The sequence below is a fragment of the Theropithecus gelada genome, chromosome 3, assembly GCF_003255815.1.
Source record: "Theropithecus gelada isolate Dixy chromosome 3, Tgel_1.0, whole genome shotgun sequence".
NCBI lineage: Eukaryota > Metazoa > Chordata > Mammalia > Primates > Cercopithecidae > Theropithecus > Theropithecus gelada.
The window spans coordinates 156312379-156331476 of NC_037670.1; the positions used below are offsets into that span (position 1 = coordinate 156312379).

General features: G+C 44.0%; 1 pseudogene; it reads right to left on the reverse strand.

Moving 5' to 3' along the window:
• Positions 1 to 1647: 1647 nt before the first annotated feature.
• LOC112621686 lies at positions 1648 to 2593 on the reverse strand (annotated as a pseudogene).
• Between the last annotated feature and the right edge of the window lie 16505 nt (positions 2594 to 19098).

Genomic DNA, 19098 nt, shown 5'->3' on the forward strand with positions numbered 1-19098 from the left:
TGTACACTGGACAGTAGAGTCAGCCAAAATCTACATTAGGGCAGAGAATAGGTCAACGGTCATGGCAACTGAGAAAGGCAGAACATTCATGGCAGGGTAAGGCAAGAGTGAGGCCTTCAAGCAGGAGAAGTTGGCAGCTACTGACAGTGAAAACTGCTTTTCTTTAGAACAAAACACATATGTTTCTACTGGACTACCTGATACAGAAGATAATGTGCTATGGATGGATAGTGTGAATGACAAATAATGTAAACATATTGTATTTGAAATAAACAAAAATGCTTACACAGCTCAATGGGTTACTTGGAAACAAACTCTGACTTGACTGTATTACTGAGCAAAAATGAAGTTGAAACAAAAATACCCTTCTCTTTTGACATGCATTTGGAGATCGGTAGGAAGGCACTACTTGTTTTTCTTTTTTAAAAAACTGACCTTCCCTTAGGACTTGGTCATAGAAGTGTGAACAATGTAAATGAATTCACCATTGTGAGTTGTTATATCGTATCTATGTTACCTGTGTATTCTGAGATCATACATGTACCTGCCAAAATACCTGGGAAGGGTTGCCGTATCACAGTTACATTTGAGTTCTTGGCAGGCAGGACTAAGGAAGAGTAATTTAGAATGTTTTACATCCTATTTGAAAGAAATCACTAGTATTCCCTTAAATAACAGGTTACAATAGGAAGATACTACCTGGAAGCCACCCTTTTCACTTTGGTTCATTTTTATTTTTTATTTGTGATGTGCATAGTTGTTTGATTATTTTGCTTACAGTACAATCCTGCCACAAAGTATTAAAGCAGAAGATACCCGGTTTTTCCTTCAACATCTGGATTTTTCAAGGTTTATACCTCTACATCCACAGTATGCCATCAGTTATTGAGCTTTAAAAAAAATAAGTGAATAAAACTCTTCTAAGAGTGCAGATGTCTATAACTACAATGGTACTAGATGAGAAGGAGACAATGACAGAGGGGAAGAAAGCAGACAGGTCCATTTGCAGGGAAGGTGGTTCAAGTCTTTGGATTTAAAAACAAGTTCCCCAGAGAAGCTGGCTATAATGGAATTTCCAGAAAACTTCCTTTGCCCTCCAAAAAGGGCCTGAAAAGCCCTAATCCAAACTTTGGAAATCAACAGATATGAGATGCTATAAATGAAGATGAAAGTAGAAGAAGGATGAATATGTCTTCCATTTAGCTATAGCTTGTAGGAATACCTCTTTAGCTGTTGGTGGAGCGGTAAAAACCACTGAAGTCCCAGAAGTTCTTGGAAGAATAGCAGTAGAAAAGTAGTGAACATCACACCTTGTCTAAATCAGTAACAGGGCTTCATGGCTAGGAAAATTTTCTAAACAGTAAGTGACTCCGGATTAGATGTCTCTTTCCAACATTAAATGTGGCAGAATTAACAACAACAACAGATTCACACATGGATATAGTGATAACAGAAAATTACAAGGCAGAGAACAGAAAAGAATCAAGACAATGCTAGAGGTTCAACAGTATTCCATGAGGCTAGAAAATCCATTAACTTTGAAAGCCCTAGCAAAATATCACTCTTGTTTATAAATCACTTATTTGTCATACGACCACACGTTGAATCTTTGTCTTTCCACATACAGAAGAATCCTACATTCAGCCTTTAAGTCTTCTGCATTTCTTTGCCATTCTTGTAGCTGAGTAGCTTGTTCTCATCAATTCTGGTGCAGGTAATGGGTAGCTGCCGGTGCAAGGCCTTTAATGTGGCATCTGACATCGTTTGATAGTTTTTACTAATTGCTGTTTGATACTCCTTTCCTGCATTCTCTGATTTAATAAACTCCTTTACAGTTTGTACTTCATTCGAGACAGTTAGTGAATCCTGTACAACTTTATGACTGACCAATGGCACATTACCCTCTTCGTAATAGTGAACCTGAATTTTAAGCACTTCAACTACCTGGGCTATAGGTTGTTTGATTGTGGACTTCTGCTCTTATCTCCAATGATCATTCCAGAAGTTTTTAGGCTGAAACATTTCCAGAAGTTTTGGCTTTCAGTACATGCAATAACAGTCTGTTTTAGCACAAACAGTATAGAAGCCTTGGCCATTGGAATAATGATCTTTCACATAGGGTTTTTTGTTTGTTTGTTTGTTTTTCGTTTTTTTTTTTTTTTTTAAACAGGGTCTCACTCCTGTAGCCCAGGCTGGAGTGCAGTGGCTCACTGCAGCATCAACCTTCTGGGTAGCTGGGACCATAGGCGTGCATCACCACACCTGGCTAATTTTTGTATTTTTTTAAGGTAGAGGTGAGGTTTTGCCATGTTGTCTAGGCTGGTCTGGAACTCCTGGGCTCAAGCAACCCACCCACCTCAGCCTCCCAAAGTGCTGGGATTATAGGCGTGAGCCACTGTGCCTGGGCTGCTGCATACACTGTTAAAGCACTGTCACAGAATTCTCTCTGGGACTTCAGACCTCCATCTACTTCCTCTTCGTGGGGGCCACTTGCTTCTTTCTGATCTTCATATCCTTCTATCTTCACAGGCGTGAATGGATCCATGTTACAGTGGGCAAATGCATGTGCTGCTCCTTCGGTGAAGATTGTCATTATTTCCAAGTAAAATTGAGACATAAGAAAAGTTTGTCTTTAGTGCACCAAGGTTCTTCTGTATAAATCTGTTCAACTCTTTAACAATAAGCTCATCCCAGGAAATTGTCCCCTGCCCCATTTTCTATATCCTATTTGGGCTCAAGAAAAGGGGCTACTCCTACATAGGGATGGTTGGATTTTAGTGACTTTTATAGACATATAGCCAAAAGAATGAATGTCTCATAATGGAATTCCAGATTTTATTAGCCCTAGATGGTATAATTTTAGATTACACAGATATTCCTAAAATTTCACTGTGTGGAGAGCAGCCCAAGCTGGCTGAATTTGAGGCCTGGGTGCTGGGTGAGGAGAAGGTATGCATAGCTGCTGAATTCATCACTCATGCACTCCCCAGGGGAAAAGATCAGGTCTTAATTACAGAACTCAGTAACCTGGGTAATAGCAGATTTTTAGACCCAAGAAACAACATTTTCTTTAAATTTGATCACTTACAGAAAGAAGCAAGTGCCCCCCAGCCAGAGGAAGTAGATGGAGATCTACTTGGAAATTTACTTCTACACCAAGTCAGTGCTCTAGACTGAGTTTCTTTAGTTTGTGATGCGACTAAAGTCAAGACTTTTACTTCTTAATGTCTTAATTTCCCACATTCCCAACTATCAAAGTCATAGTCAGGCATAAAATCAGAACTGGCCCTCAGAAACATTGGAATGCCTATATTCTTTTTCTGTTAGACCACTCACATTCCTTACAGGAAGTCTAGTTAGCCTGTTCCAAGGGCAGACCCTGCACACCCTGTTCCCGACATTTAATTAGACAAAATCCACAAAGCACATGTATTACAGGCATTTAGAAAGCTTTCAGCTACAAAGAACAGAAAACCGAAATAAATGTATATTAAGTGATAAAAATATTAAAGTTACATGGCCAGAATCCTGGAAGTAGGTAGGGTGGGACCAGGTTGGTTAATGTCTATCTAATCACCTCATCAAGAACACCATCATTGTTCACCGTCAGCTTCAACCTGTTGGTGTTATCTCTCCCGGTCACAAGGTGGCTGCCACAGTTCTAGGTGTCCCATGGGGACATGACACTAATCCAACTGAAGAGAAGGAACCATTTCCTCCCCTGAGTTTCTTTCTATCGATTGGAAATCTTTTCTGTAGAAACCATCCATCATTTCTCTTATGTATCATTGATCAAGACGAGGTCTCATGACCCTTCTTAAACCAATGGTAGGAAAGAGAATGGGATCACATAGACCAATCAATATCCATGTCTCACCCTCCTGGGAAGTGGCTAGAGATAAAGTCACCCATCCTCAGCAGAAGGACTCAAAGGAAAGTGTCAATATGGAAACAAAATTGGTTTCTACTGGCCAAGAAGAGGGCAATAGATTCGTGTGGGCAACAAACAGTACTTGCTACATCAGGCACAGTCATAAAGGTAGGGAGCAAAACAGACTTCAGATCTGTTAGAATCTCCTCTCAGGCTAAGAAACCTACATTATTTATAGCAACTGAAAAACACAGAGTGTCCTGGAAACACTTGAGTCCCCAGTGGGTACAGCATAGAGGCAGCTGAGTGGAGCGGCCTAGGGCAGTGATCAGGGAAGGACTTCTGGTAGAAATCTACTTCAAGCTGGACTCTGGCGATCAAGTGAGCCAGACATGCATTGGTAGGAAGAAGGAGCAGCTATTCCTAGTGGAATAGCAATAGGCTCCAAGGTTAGAATGTGAGAGTTAGTCCTCCCATGCCTGTGGACATGGGGATGGCATTTGGGTCTCATTTGAGATGGGACCATGAGATCCATGATGGCAGAGACTGAGTCTCTCTCATTTACACTTGGATCCCTGATGCCCAGGACAGCCTGGAGTAATACGGTAACGTTTGCTGTGGGAATAGATTAATGATTACTTTGAAAGATGCAAAAGTGGGAAGGAAGCAGGAATAACAGCAGGTGTAGGGCATTCCCATGCTCCTTTTAGTGGGACCATTAGAATCCCTAGGACCAGGGAAACACCTCTTCAACTCATCCAGGCTTCTCCACAAAGGAAGTGACTTCAACAATTAAAAGTCCCATCCAGACAGAGATCTTTGTGCTTTTTTTTTTGGTTCCAGCTAAATTGCAAGCTGAGCTCAGAAAGTTTGGTGTCAGATTGTGTCCTGGGGAAATGAATTTTCCCTTTTCCGTGAGTCATGGCCATCAAGGGTGGTGGGTGGCTTATATAAATGAATACTAGAGGAGGCAGAAATGCGATAGCTGTTGGACTCTTGGGAGACTTCACCACATGTCTACTTTGCCATTGGAGCTAGGCACTATCCCAGCCAGACCTGACTCAGAGTGAGAAGCATAGATAATTTGCAAGGCCAATGCTAAATGAAAACGTGGGGCCCCTTATTAAAAAGTATTGAGCAATTCTATACAGCGACAGCCGAGCATTAAACCAAGCAGGGCCTTTCTAACCACAGGGCACCAACTAGCATGGGACAGCTGCATGGGGGTGCAGGTGGCCCACCTGTGAATCCAGCCCTGGAGGAAAGCATGCACAACAAATTGAATCAAAGGAGAGGTCCTGGGGCTATTTTGATATAGAGCTTTGTTTCTTTTCAGATCCCTCAATTTATAAGTGTATAACAACAGTATTGTGCTGGTGAAAGTTACCATTTTATGGATCACTGGGGCTGGCTCCTTTCAGAGGAATGAGGGAAATAACAGGGTGCTTAAATGCAATTAGTTGAAGCAACAAAAAGAACAAAGAGAACAACAAGAAAGCTATTATGCAAATGTGTGGCCATTCGCTGCCATTCTGCCTTGGGGAGTTTTGTGGTAGATTCAGGAGTTTCTGCCTGTCTGAATTATTAGTCCTCCTTATATTTAACATCAAACCTCAGTACAATTATTTATGGGTTGTTTTTTTTTCCCCTCAGCACATTAGTAATTGGCCTCTCTCATTTGTTCTTAATGTGGGCTTAACTGCTGCCGTGACTGAAAACAATAGCAACGAAGGCAAAGCAAGCACAGACCTTGCAGTAGGCCAGCCAGACGGAAGGCCCCCAAGATTCGAGCTTCACTCATTCTGCTCTGCGGGGGTCTCGGAAAAGAGGAGGCAGAGAGGTGCCTTCCCCAAGGGTCCTGGGCTACTGTTTGTGGGATTGTGAACCACGATGTTTTCTAGTCCTTTCAGAAATGACCTGGTCAGACATAATGGAACTGGGTATCCCCAGTCCTAAAAAAAAAAAAAAAAGAAAGAAAGAAAGAAAAAGAAAATCCTATTAAAGACCCAACTAACATATTTCAGATCACATTTGTGCCTACATTAAGTACACTAAATTATATTCAAAATGTTACTGGAAAGCAGTCCCAATCCAGGTCCCAAGAGATGATTCTTGGATCTCATGCAAGAAAGATTTTGGGGTGAGTCCACAGAATAAAGTGAAAACGAGTTTATTTGAGAAGTAAAGAAACAAACAAATGGCACTCCATAGGCAGGGCATGGCCTTCCCCAAAGCAAGAGAGCAAGAGGAGGAGTGCTCCCATCTTAGGTCCAATGCTTGTTTTTTATTTTAATTTTAATTTAATTTAATTTTATTTTGAGATGTAGTCTTGCCCTGGGCTGGGATGCGCAGGGAGGCCATGGAAAGCAGCCTGGACTGCAGAGTGTGGAGTCATAAGCTGAGGACTTGGCTCACAAACAAGCCCCTACGTGAGACCCTGCTGGTGGGGGTTGGGGGTGGGTTCTGTTATCCCCTTCTCTGCCCCCTGCCTTCTGTGCAGGAATGCTGGCTGATGGCCCCTGCCTCATCTCCAGGCCTCCATGTCTTCAAGATGCTCTTTACCCGGTTGCCACAGCCTCCCCAGGAACTCGCGGGAGCAAGCTCTGCATGGCTGACAGCCCCATTTAGAAGAGGGTGCTGTGGAATGAATGGTCCCCCATGCAGCTCAGCCTCATCTCTTTAATGGATCCTAATTACCCCTGACCTGCTTATAGCTTCTCTCCAGGGCCCACCTGTCAGGATGATGGATGAGGTGACTGGGAGGTGGGCCCAGCTGGGACTGGAGGAATCCCCCCACTCTCTAGTAGGGCGGGGACGCAGGAACTTTTAGGCCATCCCAAAGATTCTGAGGAAGAGAAAGCAACATTGCAGGATGAGCTCTTCTCCCCTTTTGTCCCCAAAACTTGAGCCAGGTGAGTTTTCGCTTAGGAGGAAGGTGATGGGGAAACTGGCGGAGGAGAACTGGCTATTCTGGTGTGTAGCCTGAGGGGTACATGAAAAGGGGAGGAGAGGCAGCCCTGCCCAGGACTCGAAGGCAGGACCCAGTATTTTAGGACTTCAGCACTAGGCCAATCAGAAGGCCACATCTGCTTGGAGAAGGCCAGCAGTCACGAGGCACATGGTCTTCAGCTGACCCATGTCTTCATGGACACACTCCTAGCGAGGACTCAGTAAATGAACTACAAATCATCTGGGGTCCCAGACACAGACCTTTGACCTTATGATCACCAGTAGCAGATGCTGGCTTGACCGTGATTCTCTGTTTCTGCAGATTAATCGGATAAGGGAGAAGGAATACCAGGGTTCTGCTTTTAAGTCACATCTACTCTGAACAAAGGAGTGAAACCTTCCCCTCCTCTGCTACACATATAGTCTCACATGCTCTAGGAATTAAAAATCACAGTCTAACTTGTGAGTTATTATTTTGTGCACTTGTTCTGTGCCACGTACGCTGTAAGCTCCTTGTGCACAACAGTTATCTTACTCATCTTTTCCATCTGTGTCCTCTCAGTGACCGTGCAGTTATACAACAGGGCAGGCGGAGCAAACCCAGGACCAGACTGGAACCTCTCTTTACATCTGGGATGCCAGCCCCCGGTTTCCATGGAGGGAGTAAAACTTCTCCTCCCCAGAGATGGTAGTTTGAGAAGAACGTGGCCACCTTCTTTCTCCTTATGCCTCTGGAGCCTCCTGCCTTGCTGCTGAGCACAAGAAGAGGCTTTGTGCCTTCTGGACTTTCTCTTTCAGGGTGGGCTTCTCTTCTGGTGTGTGGTGAATGTGGGAGGCATTTGTTTGCCTGGGTGTGGTGGTAGCTCATTTCCAGGCTGCCCTCCCGGATCCTCACTTCCCAGAACACATGTCATCTTGTGGCATCCTGCCATATTGAATAGGGTTGATCTGTGAAGCCAGTAGGATAGCACAGAATTGGTGTTGTGTGGCTTCTGAACCTACTCATAGAAGACATGACAGCAGCCACCCAATATTCCCGGAACATTCATTCTGGGGGAAGCCAGCCACCATTTCATGAGGATGCTTGTTATAGGGTAAACTGTATCTCCCCAAATTCATATGTTGAAATCCTAATCCCGAGTTTTTCAGAATGTGACTATATTTGGAGATAGGAACTTTAGAGAGGTGATTAAGATAAAATGAGGTCTTTAAGCATTTGCCCTAGTCCAATATGACTGGTATTTGTATAAGAAGAGAAGATTAGGATACAGACATGCACAGAGGGAAGACTGTGAGAAGACACAGGGAATAGGTGGTCCTCCACAAGCCAAGGAGGGAGGCCTCAGAAAAAACAACCCTGCTGATACCTTGAGCTTAGACTTCTAGCTTCCAGTACTGTGAGAAAATAAATTTCCATTGTTTAAGCCACCTGGTCTGTGGTGCTTTGTTATGGCAGCTCTAGCAAACTCATACACCACTCCAGTAGCCCTGTGCAGAGGCCCATGTGGAGAGGAACAAAATTGCCAGCACTAACTCATCAGCCATATGAATGAACCACCTTGAGAGCATATCCTCCAGTCCTGGTCAAACCTTCAGATGACTCCAGCCCGCCAGCCCTCATGTGCTCCAGTTGAGGCCCCAGACATCACAGAGCAGAGGCAAGACATCCTCCCCTGCCCATCTGAATTCCTGACTCACCTAAACCATGAGATGATACATGATTACTGTTGTGTGATGTCATTAGGCTTGGGGTGGTTTGTTATAACCAGTGTGCCAGGTCTACTGTGACCAAGTGAGATATTTAACTCAGGTGGAGGGGGTAATGCCATTTTGAAAAGCTTATATGGCCACAGATCTAAGCTGTGCCATCAGCAAAGCAGTGTTTCCAGATGGTGTGGTCAAGCCTTTCTTGAGGAGGACATAGCCCCTGCCAGTATTTGGGGAATGGCTTTAAAAGTCTACCTTGGCAGGTGTCAGCGGTGGCCTGGGAGATTGGTGGGAGTAATAGAGGCCGGCAGGGCCAGGGGAAGGAAGTGGTTTAACTCTCCACTCTTGAAGGGGGCTGGGATATTGGGAATGTGTCAAGAAGAGGAACCTGGGAAAAGCAACCTGATACCAGGCCAGGGAGGTGATGCCAGAACCTCAAATGTGGGCCAAGGCTTTCCAGACCAGGCCAGGAGGCCTGCCTCTGCAGAGAAGAGTTAGACACCTCAGCCCCTCAATGAAGAAATAAATACCTATTGAACATCAGCTCTGTAGTTTATTGAATTTTTATTTTTACAACAACACTTTGAGCTGAGTATTATCTCAGTTTTCTACATTAGGAAAGGGAGACTCAGAAAAGTAGAAAGGTTGAGAAATGTACCAACCACATCATTTGTAAGTAACAGCTGGATTCAGAGCCAGGAACATCTGCCTCCAGAGCTCCTGTTCTAGCCCAGGGGTGAGGTGTCATGGAAGTGGCTTGGTGGAGTGGTCCAGACAATGTATTCCAAATCTAGGTGCTGGGACAAGGCCCTGGCTTCATGCTTCCTAGCCTTGTAACTCTGGACAAGTCACTTCACCTCTTCATGTCTCAACGTCCTTGTCTCTAAAGTGGAGATGATAGCCTGTACCTCATGAGTTACTATGGGATACAATGAGTTAGAGCCAAGGGCTTGGAACAGAGCCTGGAACAAAAGAGGCACTTTGTGAGTACTGGTTGTCATTATTCTCTCAACTCTGCAAGATTTCTAAGAACAAAGAAGATGTGATTCTCAGAACCAGGCTGGAGTTGACAGTGCCTAGACTAGACATGGAGCATGGCCAAGGCCACCGAATTGATGTACATGTGTAAAACACCTTCTCTTTTCTTCTCTTCCTCTCTAATCCCAAACTATGCAGCTCAAGGTTATGAGATGGCTGGTGACCACCCCTGAATCCAGAACACAGTGTCCCCTTAGCTCTCATAGGCTACCCAAGCAGAGCTCCCAGGGAAAGAGCCCTTTCTTGGAGATGGAGCTTAACAATCACATTCCAAGGGAATGTTTGGGGAACAGGGGCTGAGGAAGGAGGGTAATTAGTCTCCTGTGGACACAAGTCTTCACTCCTGCACTGGAAAATCAAGAGCCCTTGAGGGTGGGCTTGGGGATGTCAGACAGCCTGTCCCTGAGGGAAAGGTTCAGGATGGGTTTCCTGCTGCCCCCTTTCCCGGCTGAAAAGGAGTAGCTAAGTGTTATTGATCCAAGCTCCAGGGGGAATATTTGCTCGAAGTTCACTGGCACTTGCTCAACACTTAGCTGGTATTCATTATTCAGTGATAGGGATGGGGAGTGGAGAATACTGGCATTGTGCCACCAAGTGAGCCTGGCTTCACCAGGGGTAACATGGGAACTGGGAGAGGCAGACAGCCTGGAAGAGTCAAAGATGACTGACTCTCATCCTAGGAGGACCAGTGGTGGATGGCAGTGGGGAAAATTCTATCTCCTGGGCAGCCCCTGGCCTCCCATGGTCATGGAGGCTCTGGCTTTTGGCTGGAGACTAGGAAAAAAAACTTTGGGTGATACTAGGCCTGATGGCTCTCTGATAGCCTTTTTCAATGTCTCAGTTTTCTCAGACATCCCATCCAGTTTTAATGATGTATTGCAATGAAACTAGGCTTTACAGTGAGAGAAATGCCAATCAAGCCCAAGGCTCCAGAATGGGTCAGAGTAACACATGAAACAAGATCTAAAGGATGCGGATTTGGTTGTTTCCTAACCCTGTGATAGGCCTGCCTGTTCTTGGAGTCTGTCCAATTAGATAATGTTGATAAAAGTTCCTTGTAACAGGTAACACTTCAGACAAATATCAGCTATCACCATCACATGATGATGATGATGTTGATGAGTTTTTTTACCACCTTTCCAAAAATCCATGCCCCAAACCTAATGTAGCCATAACAACCAGAGTGAGAAGGGAGAGGGGTTAGGACTTGAACAAGACTGTCCGTAGCACAACCCAAAAGTCCATGGAGAGAAGAATAAATAAATAATGACATCTTCACCAAATGGAATATTTTACAGCATGGGAAATGGAAAGGAGTAAACTACATGTAGCAATATGGATGAATCTTAGAATATAGTGAGTGGGAAAATGCAAGTTCTAGAAGTCTACACACATCAAACTTCAAAATTGCAACTAAAAAATAGGTGACATAGGCATGCATATCTTGGTGATACAACTGAAAAATAAAGCAAAGGAAAGAAAAGCAAAAGGTTTAGTGTAATTATTACCCCTGGCAGAGGTGGTGAGAGCCAAGGCAGAGGGCCAGAATAGCAGAGGAACATGCAGACATGCTGTTCATATTGTTCTAGATTTTGAGTTGGTTGGTGCTATAGACTGGATGTTCGTTCCAACAAACTTCATATTGAAATTTGATCCCAGTGTTGGAGGTGGGGCCTAATGGGAGGTGTTTGTGTCATGGGGGTGGATCCCTCATGAGTAGATTAATCTCCTGGGGATGGGGTGAGTGAGCTCTTGCTCTATTAGTTTACATGAGAGCTGGTTGTTAAAAAGAACCTGGCACCTGCCCTCTCTCCCTCTCTCTCTTTTGCTTCCTCCCTTGCCATGCAATCCCTACACAAGCCAGCTTCCCTTCCCCTTCCCCTTCCACTATGAGTGGAAGTAGCCTGAGGCCCTCATCAGAAGCAGATGCTGGCTCCATGCTTCTTGTACAGCCTGCAGAACTGCAAGACAGAGAAACCTCTTCTCTTTGTAAATTATCCAGTTTCAAATATTCCTTTATAGCAACACAAATGGACTAAAACAGATAGTGAAAAAAAAAATGAATGAATGCATGAATAAATGAATGAATGAGTGCGTAAAAAAGTGGGGTATATGTGAAACAATGTTGGCATTGAGTCATAACTAGGATCATGATTAATCCCATGCTGAATATCTAAAATCCAAAATACAAATTTTTTCATTTAAAGAAAATTCTGGTGATGAGTGAATATTTAGCACTGGATCCCCAGGTAGAAGTTCTAGAAACACAACCAGTTTTTTCCTATGGGGGATAGAAATGCCTCTCTGTAGCCCACTGTACTTAGAAATACTTTTGCCATATACCTTGCTGAGGAGAGGTGAATTCCAGTCTCTCTTATATCCTGATGTAGGTATGCTGAAGAATGTGTATGTGTATATATACATATAGTATGTATGTCCTTGGAGCTAAATTTATAATTGGTACTGAACTATGATAAATAGTGCTTCTATAAAAATTCCTACACATGTCTTTTAGTTTATGTATGTATACATTTCCTTTGGCTATATATCTAGTAGTAAAATTGCTGGATCATAGAGTATACAGTAGTAGTCCCTCCTTATCTGTGGAGGGTATGTTCCAAGACCTCCAGTGGATGCCTGAAACGATGGATAGAGCTAGCCCTATATGTACTATATTTTTTCCTATACCTACATACCTGTGATATAGTTTAATTTATAAATTAGTCATAGTAAGAGATTAACTACAACTAATGAAAAAAAGAACAATTATAACACTATACTTCAATAAAAGTTATCTGAATGTAGTCTTTCTTCCTCAAAATATATTATTTTATTGTGCCATACTCACCTATTTCAGACCTTGGCTGACCATGGGTAACTAAAATGGTGGAAAGTGAAACTGTGGAAAGCCAAACCCTTGGGTAAGCAGGGACTACAATGCATACGTTCAACTTTGTAGATAATGCCGGTTTTCCAAAGTGGTCCTACCAATTTATTCTCTCACCAGCAAGTCTTGAGAGTTCCAGTTTTTCCACATCCTCACCAACACTTAGTATTATCAGTCATTCTACTTTTTTACCATTGTGTTAGGTGTGAGGTCATATCTTACTATGGTATTATTTTATGTTTCTTTGAAGATTGGAGGTTGAGCATTTTTTGTGTATTTATTGGCCACTTAGATTTTTTTCATGAAGTTTGAGTCTTTCTTATTTTCTATTGGATTATTTGTCTTATCCTTATTGAATTTTGATGTTCCTTTTAAATTATGTATATGAGTCTTTTTGGAGAATATACATATATTTTAAGATTGTCTTGGCTATTTTTGGATCTTTGCATTTCCATTTAAATTTTAAAATAAATTTTTATTTTTATCTATTAATAAAAACCACCCAAGTTCTTATGAAGAGGAGAGTGGATGAATAAATTGTGGTAAAGTCACACAAAGGGATATTACATAGCAGTAAAAATGAATGAAACTATGCAATGTAGCAATGTGAATGAATCTTAGCAAAGTTTTATTAAGTGGGGGAAGAAAAGACTCAGAATATTGCATGCAGCATAAGCCCTTTTTATAATGGTAAAAACAACTAAAATAAAAATGTATACTTTTAAGGAATACATATAGATGAGTCAACACTATATTCAAAGGAAGTAAAGGAACAATAGACTTGTGGTTCAGGATGGTGGCTGCTTTGGGTGGTGGAAACAAGAGGCTGGGCAGGAGAATGGGCATGTAGCGAGATGAAAGTTTTTGCCAAGGTCCTAGTCTTCAGGATGGATGGTTGAATTACAAGTGCTTATCAGATAGTGGAAAGTAGATACATACATAAATGAATAAATGACCCATGAGAAGCCTTTATGCATCAAGAATTCTGAATAACCTGACTCAGTGCCACTGAGGTACACTGAGAGGAAAAATCTGACCCTGAAAGATTGAATGAGGACACTGCTGTTAATCCCCTTGTTGTAGGGCCCCCATTTTCCCCTCATGACACCTCCTGGGCTGAACAGGGTTGCCAATGTCAAGACGCATATTACGTGTATTACATATTAGGAAAACTCAATTTCTTTATAATTAGTTTTTAGAAAAATGAATGAAAATATATGTTGTCTTATTTTCCTCCTACACCCCAATGCATCTTGTGTATTCTTGAGTATATGCATGCCAATTTAGAGACCTGTGCCCTAAGTGAATGACATTTTAGGTGGACTTCATTTTAGACAAATCACCCTGTTGGCATGTGAAAGATGAACTGGAAGGAGCAGTAGTCAAGACAGAAAGAGGCTTTAGGAGGCTATTGATATACTCTTGCTGAGGTAGGAAGTGGGACTCAACTCTGGAAGTGGGCCTCAGACAGCAGACCAAACTGAGGATTAGCTAAACCAGGGCTGAGGCAGAAGCAGCTTTCCATAAGACACACCCCAGTGTGCCATGTAGGTTTACCATTGCCATGGCAACACTTGGAGTTATTGCCCTTTTCCATGGCAATGATCCAATGACCCAAGTGTTACTACCCCTTCCCTAGAAATTTCTGCATAAACTGCCACTTAATCTACATGTAATTAAATAGGTATAAATATGACTACAAAACTGCCCTGAGATGCTACTCTCTGCCTATGGGGTCACCCTGCTGTGCAGGAGCAGTCATGGAACTATAAAACCACCACAATTGTAACACTGCTTCAGTAAAGCTGTTTTCTTCTACTGCGGCTTGCCCTTTAATTCTTTCCTGGGCAAAACTAAGAAACCTCCCTTTCTAAGCCCCATTAGGGGCTTACCTGCTCTGCATTACCACCAGAGTAAACAAGAGCTAAGGGGTGGCCATGGGAAAGGGAAGGAGATAAGGAATTTGGGAGGTATTGAAGAGAAGGAATTTATAGGACCCAGTTTCCTTAATACTAGGACATCCAGGAGCTAAAATAATTATGTATTTGCTCTTCTCAGCTTGCGACTGCCATTTCTCTTAGAGTCAGAATCTCTCTTTGCTCCAAACTCTTGGGTCTCTCACCCTCCTACAGAATGTTGATACTTTTATATGGGTCCCGGGGCAATTACAACCTTACATCTGATCTCACTCACTGATGGACTAATTGGCAGTGCCCTCCCTGCTGACAGCCTTCGGATGTTGAAGGCAAATTAAGCAGTCCTTGATGGGTAGTAATGCTGCTGAAATCTGGAGGCTGGTGGCGTGGGGGTGGGGTTTGCATTTCAGGAAAGTGTGGTACAGCTGCCTATCGGATTTTTGAGCTTGGTCCATTCTGCTTTCTCTGATAGCAGCCCATCAATCACTCACCTTAGATACTTCCACAGGCTGACATAATTTAAAGCTTCAGCTGGATTCTGTAGTGGGCTTGGAGGAGCCATGGTCCTAGAGGGTAATTTGGCAACAGGCAAAGCCCACAGTTCTTAGAAATTCAACGATAAAGACCACATCTTAGGCCAGGAAGACCAGAGGCTCAAACGTCCCATGCTCCATCAGGGAACTCAAAGGCTTGCTTTGTTGGAACACCAAGCCAACCATCCCCTCTTTAAGCCTTCATTTACTTACCTGTAACATTGAGGTGCAGACCTAAACAAGTCTTAACATATGGGCACAAATGCTACTGGCAGGAAAGCAAGTGATATTACTGCTGGGGCAACTTGTCACCACCACTTGGGAGTTATGTGACCCTAGGTGAGCTATATGCACTGCTGGGAGCCCTGGCCTCAAACAGAGGAGACTATGTAAACAAGTATGTGTGACAATGTCACACAGCAGACCCTCCCAGAACATCAGTTTTCTTCTTCACTGTTTGGTTGCCAAATGGAAGAGATTGGGGCCTGGACTGAATATGGTTGAGTTGCAGGATTACAGCCTAAATGCTGGCCTCTGCATGACTCTGTGGGTTTCTCGAGTGGTTTATTTCTGGCTGGACCACTCTTCCCTGGCCTGGCCTGAGGTGGGGAAAGAGATGGCTGAGAAGGAGATTGAAGGACATAGAGAAAGGTCTGTACCTCTGAAGGCAGAGACTGTGGGCAAGTCACTTACTTCTCAAGCCTTAGGTTTCCCACATATAAAGTGAATTGTTCCTAGCTCATGGGCTGGGTGTGGAGAATGAAATGAGATCGTGTCCATAAGGCCCCTGGAACAGAGTAGGTGATTCCCAAATGTCAGGTGACCTCCCTATCTACCTCTAGACTTTCCCTTGGAATAGACTCTTGGGACACCCTGAATTTTTTTTTAAGTGGTGATTCTCTGAATGTGGTTCTGGGCACAGGGGCTCTGGGAAAATTCACCAAAACTCAATTTGCAGAAAGTACATTCATCAATTTCATCTTGCCAAATGATGATTTGGCTTCCAATCAATCAAACCTTGGCCAAGTTACTTTTGGCAAGTGAACCTGCCTCCCAGAGGAATCCTCTAGGTGGACTGGGCTGATTGAAATGCAGGTTTAGTGAGATGCTCAGCTCAGGCGGCATGAAGGGCAGAAGCAGGGAGCAGCTTGCTTTCAGCATGATGTTGCTGGATGCTGAGGCCTGCAGTTTGTGGCTGATGCCAGAGCTGTCTTGTCCTTTTCCTGCTTCTCTTTCTGCCGCATTTGTGGCCATTAACACAAAGGAGTTCTTCACTGAGAGGAGGGAGGCTGCTGAAGGGGAAATGGAGCCAGGGAGGTGTGGAGCCGGGTGGAGGGCTGGCACAGCAAACCCAAGGAAAGAATCACTGCTTGATGTTCTTCATGTTTCTTCCTCTTTGCCTAGACTTCTTGGGACTCTCTCTTCTTCTCCTTTAGCTTCTCTTTGCCTTGCAAAACATAAGAGAAGGGGTCAGAAAGCAGGTGGAGTGAATGGGCACAGGGAAGGAGGCAGGAGATGGTAGGATAGGAGCCCTGGTTCACGAAGACATATGAACCCTGAACTCCTTCCATATGGATGAAGATTCTTTGATTGCAAACAGAGGAAACAAACTGGTTAATTCTCCTAAAGGGAGCTCCCAGCATGGAAGGGAGAAATGGGATTGGGGACAGGCAAGAACAAAGGCTGCATCCAGGGGCCCAGAAGCAGCTACCACATAGTGGTGGCCAATTAGGATGAGCCTGGTCAAGTTGCAGCAGCAGCCAATTGTTTTCAGTCTGTGCCTATGCTCAAGATTCAAATTCCAGAAAGGGCATCCTACGCATTGCTTGCATTAGGCACCCTTTCATTGTCTGGAAAAGGGAGAGGTTCTTGTTATTTATCCCTCAGGCTGTACCCAATGGAGAAGATGTAGTTCCAATGGAGGAAACTGAATTACTGGAGAGAAGATAGAGGATAAGAAACCAGAAAATAATAAATCATGGCAAAAAGGTATACAGTGTTGAGAATGTGCTAGACTCTGCACTAAGTGCATTATATCTATTAACTCCTTTAATCAGCCTATGTAGGCAATGAGGATATTGTTATTCCGTTAGACAGATAAGGAAACTGAGATCCAGAAAAGTTAAATAATTATCCCAGGCCGTAGAGCTAGTAAGTGGCGGTGCTGGGTTTTGAGTCAAAGTCTCATTCCTAATGCCTATGCAGTACTGTCCACTTCACTACTGCCCACTTGAAAAGCAAGCTTGGGAAAATCAAGGACCTTAGTGGTCCTAAAGAAGGCTGGTTTGCTCAGGGTTTCCAAGAATAGAAGAAAACTAGAGATAGCTGGTGGTTCCATTTTTCAGGTCTCCCTATCTCCAGGGCCCCTCTGCTGACTCCCATCAGAGTGAGCATGTCTACTCCTGTGCTCAAGGGCAGATGCCCCTACTGAGGAGGCTGGGAGATGTTGGGGGAGGTAAACATGAGCTGCACTTAACAAGCAAAGGAAAGGAGAGGCGTTACACAGATTTAAGATTTAACAAAAGGAGAACTAAATTGACATTTTATTGACTTGCAGTGGGAGTTGTTAAAGACAGATTACTGCAGCAAGGTTGAATTTGATTGAAAGGATGGGAGAGGACTCAGCTTCCAAAGGCGTCAAACTTGAAGGCCAGTAATACCCCAAGGGGCAAGGTGAGCACATAAATTTGAACTCATACACGAATACTTTCTGGCGCATGCACTCATCCCACACATCACAAATAGCTCCCAGAGGCCAGGCCCAGAGACACCGTGTGAAATGAGGGCGTAAGAGCGCAGTGTTCTAGGTTTGACTCTTATCAACATCCTGTCCCCACCCCAACCCGATGTCTGGCCTCACTGGGAGCTTCAAAGATGGAATTTCTCATACTTTAATGTAGAAATAGAGTCTTGAGGAAACACCCATTTGCTTCCAGGAAGAAAATGATCCCATTTCAAAGCTGTCTCTTCAGAGGGTCCCTGCATGCTCAGTGGCTCGCAGAGATGCAGCACTTGCTGGGAGGCCAGCAGCAGTCTGCAAAGGCCTTCTCAGGAGAGCCTGGCCCTGTATGATTTGTCTTGGTGCAGGGGTGGATGTGGGTGACATCCAGGAAACCTGGGAAAGGAAGAACAGAGAGACATGTGGAGAGGGGGCAAAGGGCAGGAATGAGACCAGATTACAAGGAACAGCCTGGCTTAGATTGCCCTTGGAGATAGCATCACTCTGGTCTCTTGTTTCACACAGGTGTTGGAATGAGGGTCTGGATTCTAGGGTGGCTGATGATGACTTCTGTCACAGGAAGCTTTTCCTCTGTGGAGGCAACGCTGTGTATCTCTTGTGTGATACATTCTCTGCCCCTTCTGCCGCAGCTATGAGGGGCTGAATGAGTGTTTGAAAACCCCCTTTGCTTCTACTCCTGCAGTGTTGAGAATGTGCTAGACTCTATGCTAAGTGAATTACATCTATTAACTCCTTTAATAGATGTAACTCCTGCAACCGGTGTCACATCTCTGAGAATCCTTCTGACGGCTCCCTTCCCCTCCTTAGCCCTGGCCCCCTAGGCAGTGGCTGTGTCCTAATCACAGGCACCCATAGAAGAGCTACGACTCCGAATCTATAACCCTTCCCTCCCAGTTATCCTGTTGTCTTCCTGGGGGAGATCCGGTGCAGATAAGGGCATTAATTATGTCCTTATCTGCATTATTAAAAATGACTTCTCAGTTACATTCCTACCAGACATCTATTATATTGTACTGCGGGGAGTGGCATTAAACATCCGTCTCACCTGTTCCTTTCCCTCCCTCTCTCCTACCAAGAGAACAGAGTTCTTCTCTTAGCTCTCAGGGCTTCTGCTGCACAGTGCCCCTTCCACCCCCTTTTGACTCCACTGTCCCAGGGTTTGCATTGACTGAGCACAAGGGAAAAAGGAGCCTCTGGCTTATAAAAAAGATTTGAAGGTGACCTTCACTGAGCCCTGAAAGAGATAACTATCTCTCTGCAATCAACAAGGCTGACTCTTCTGGATACTAAAATAGCAACTGTGGAGTAAACCTGCCCCCTCCTTTCCCTCTCTTTTTCTTCAGGACAACACAAAGAAACTCTAGGGGTGAACTGGGAAATCACAGTATCTTTTAACAGCCTGAAAGCCTGAAAAGAAAGTTCCTGTGTGTGCATTTGCAGCTCATCAGTACAGAAAA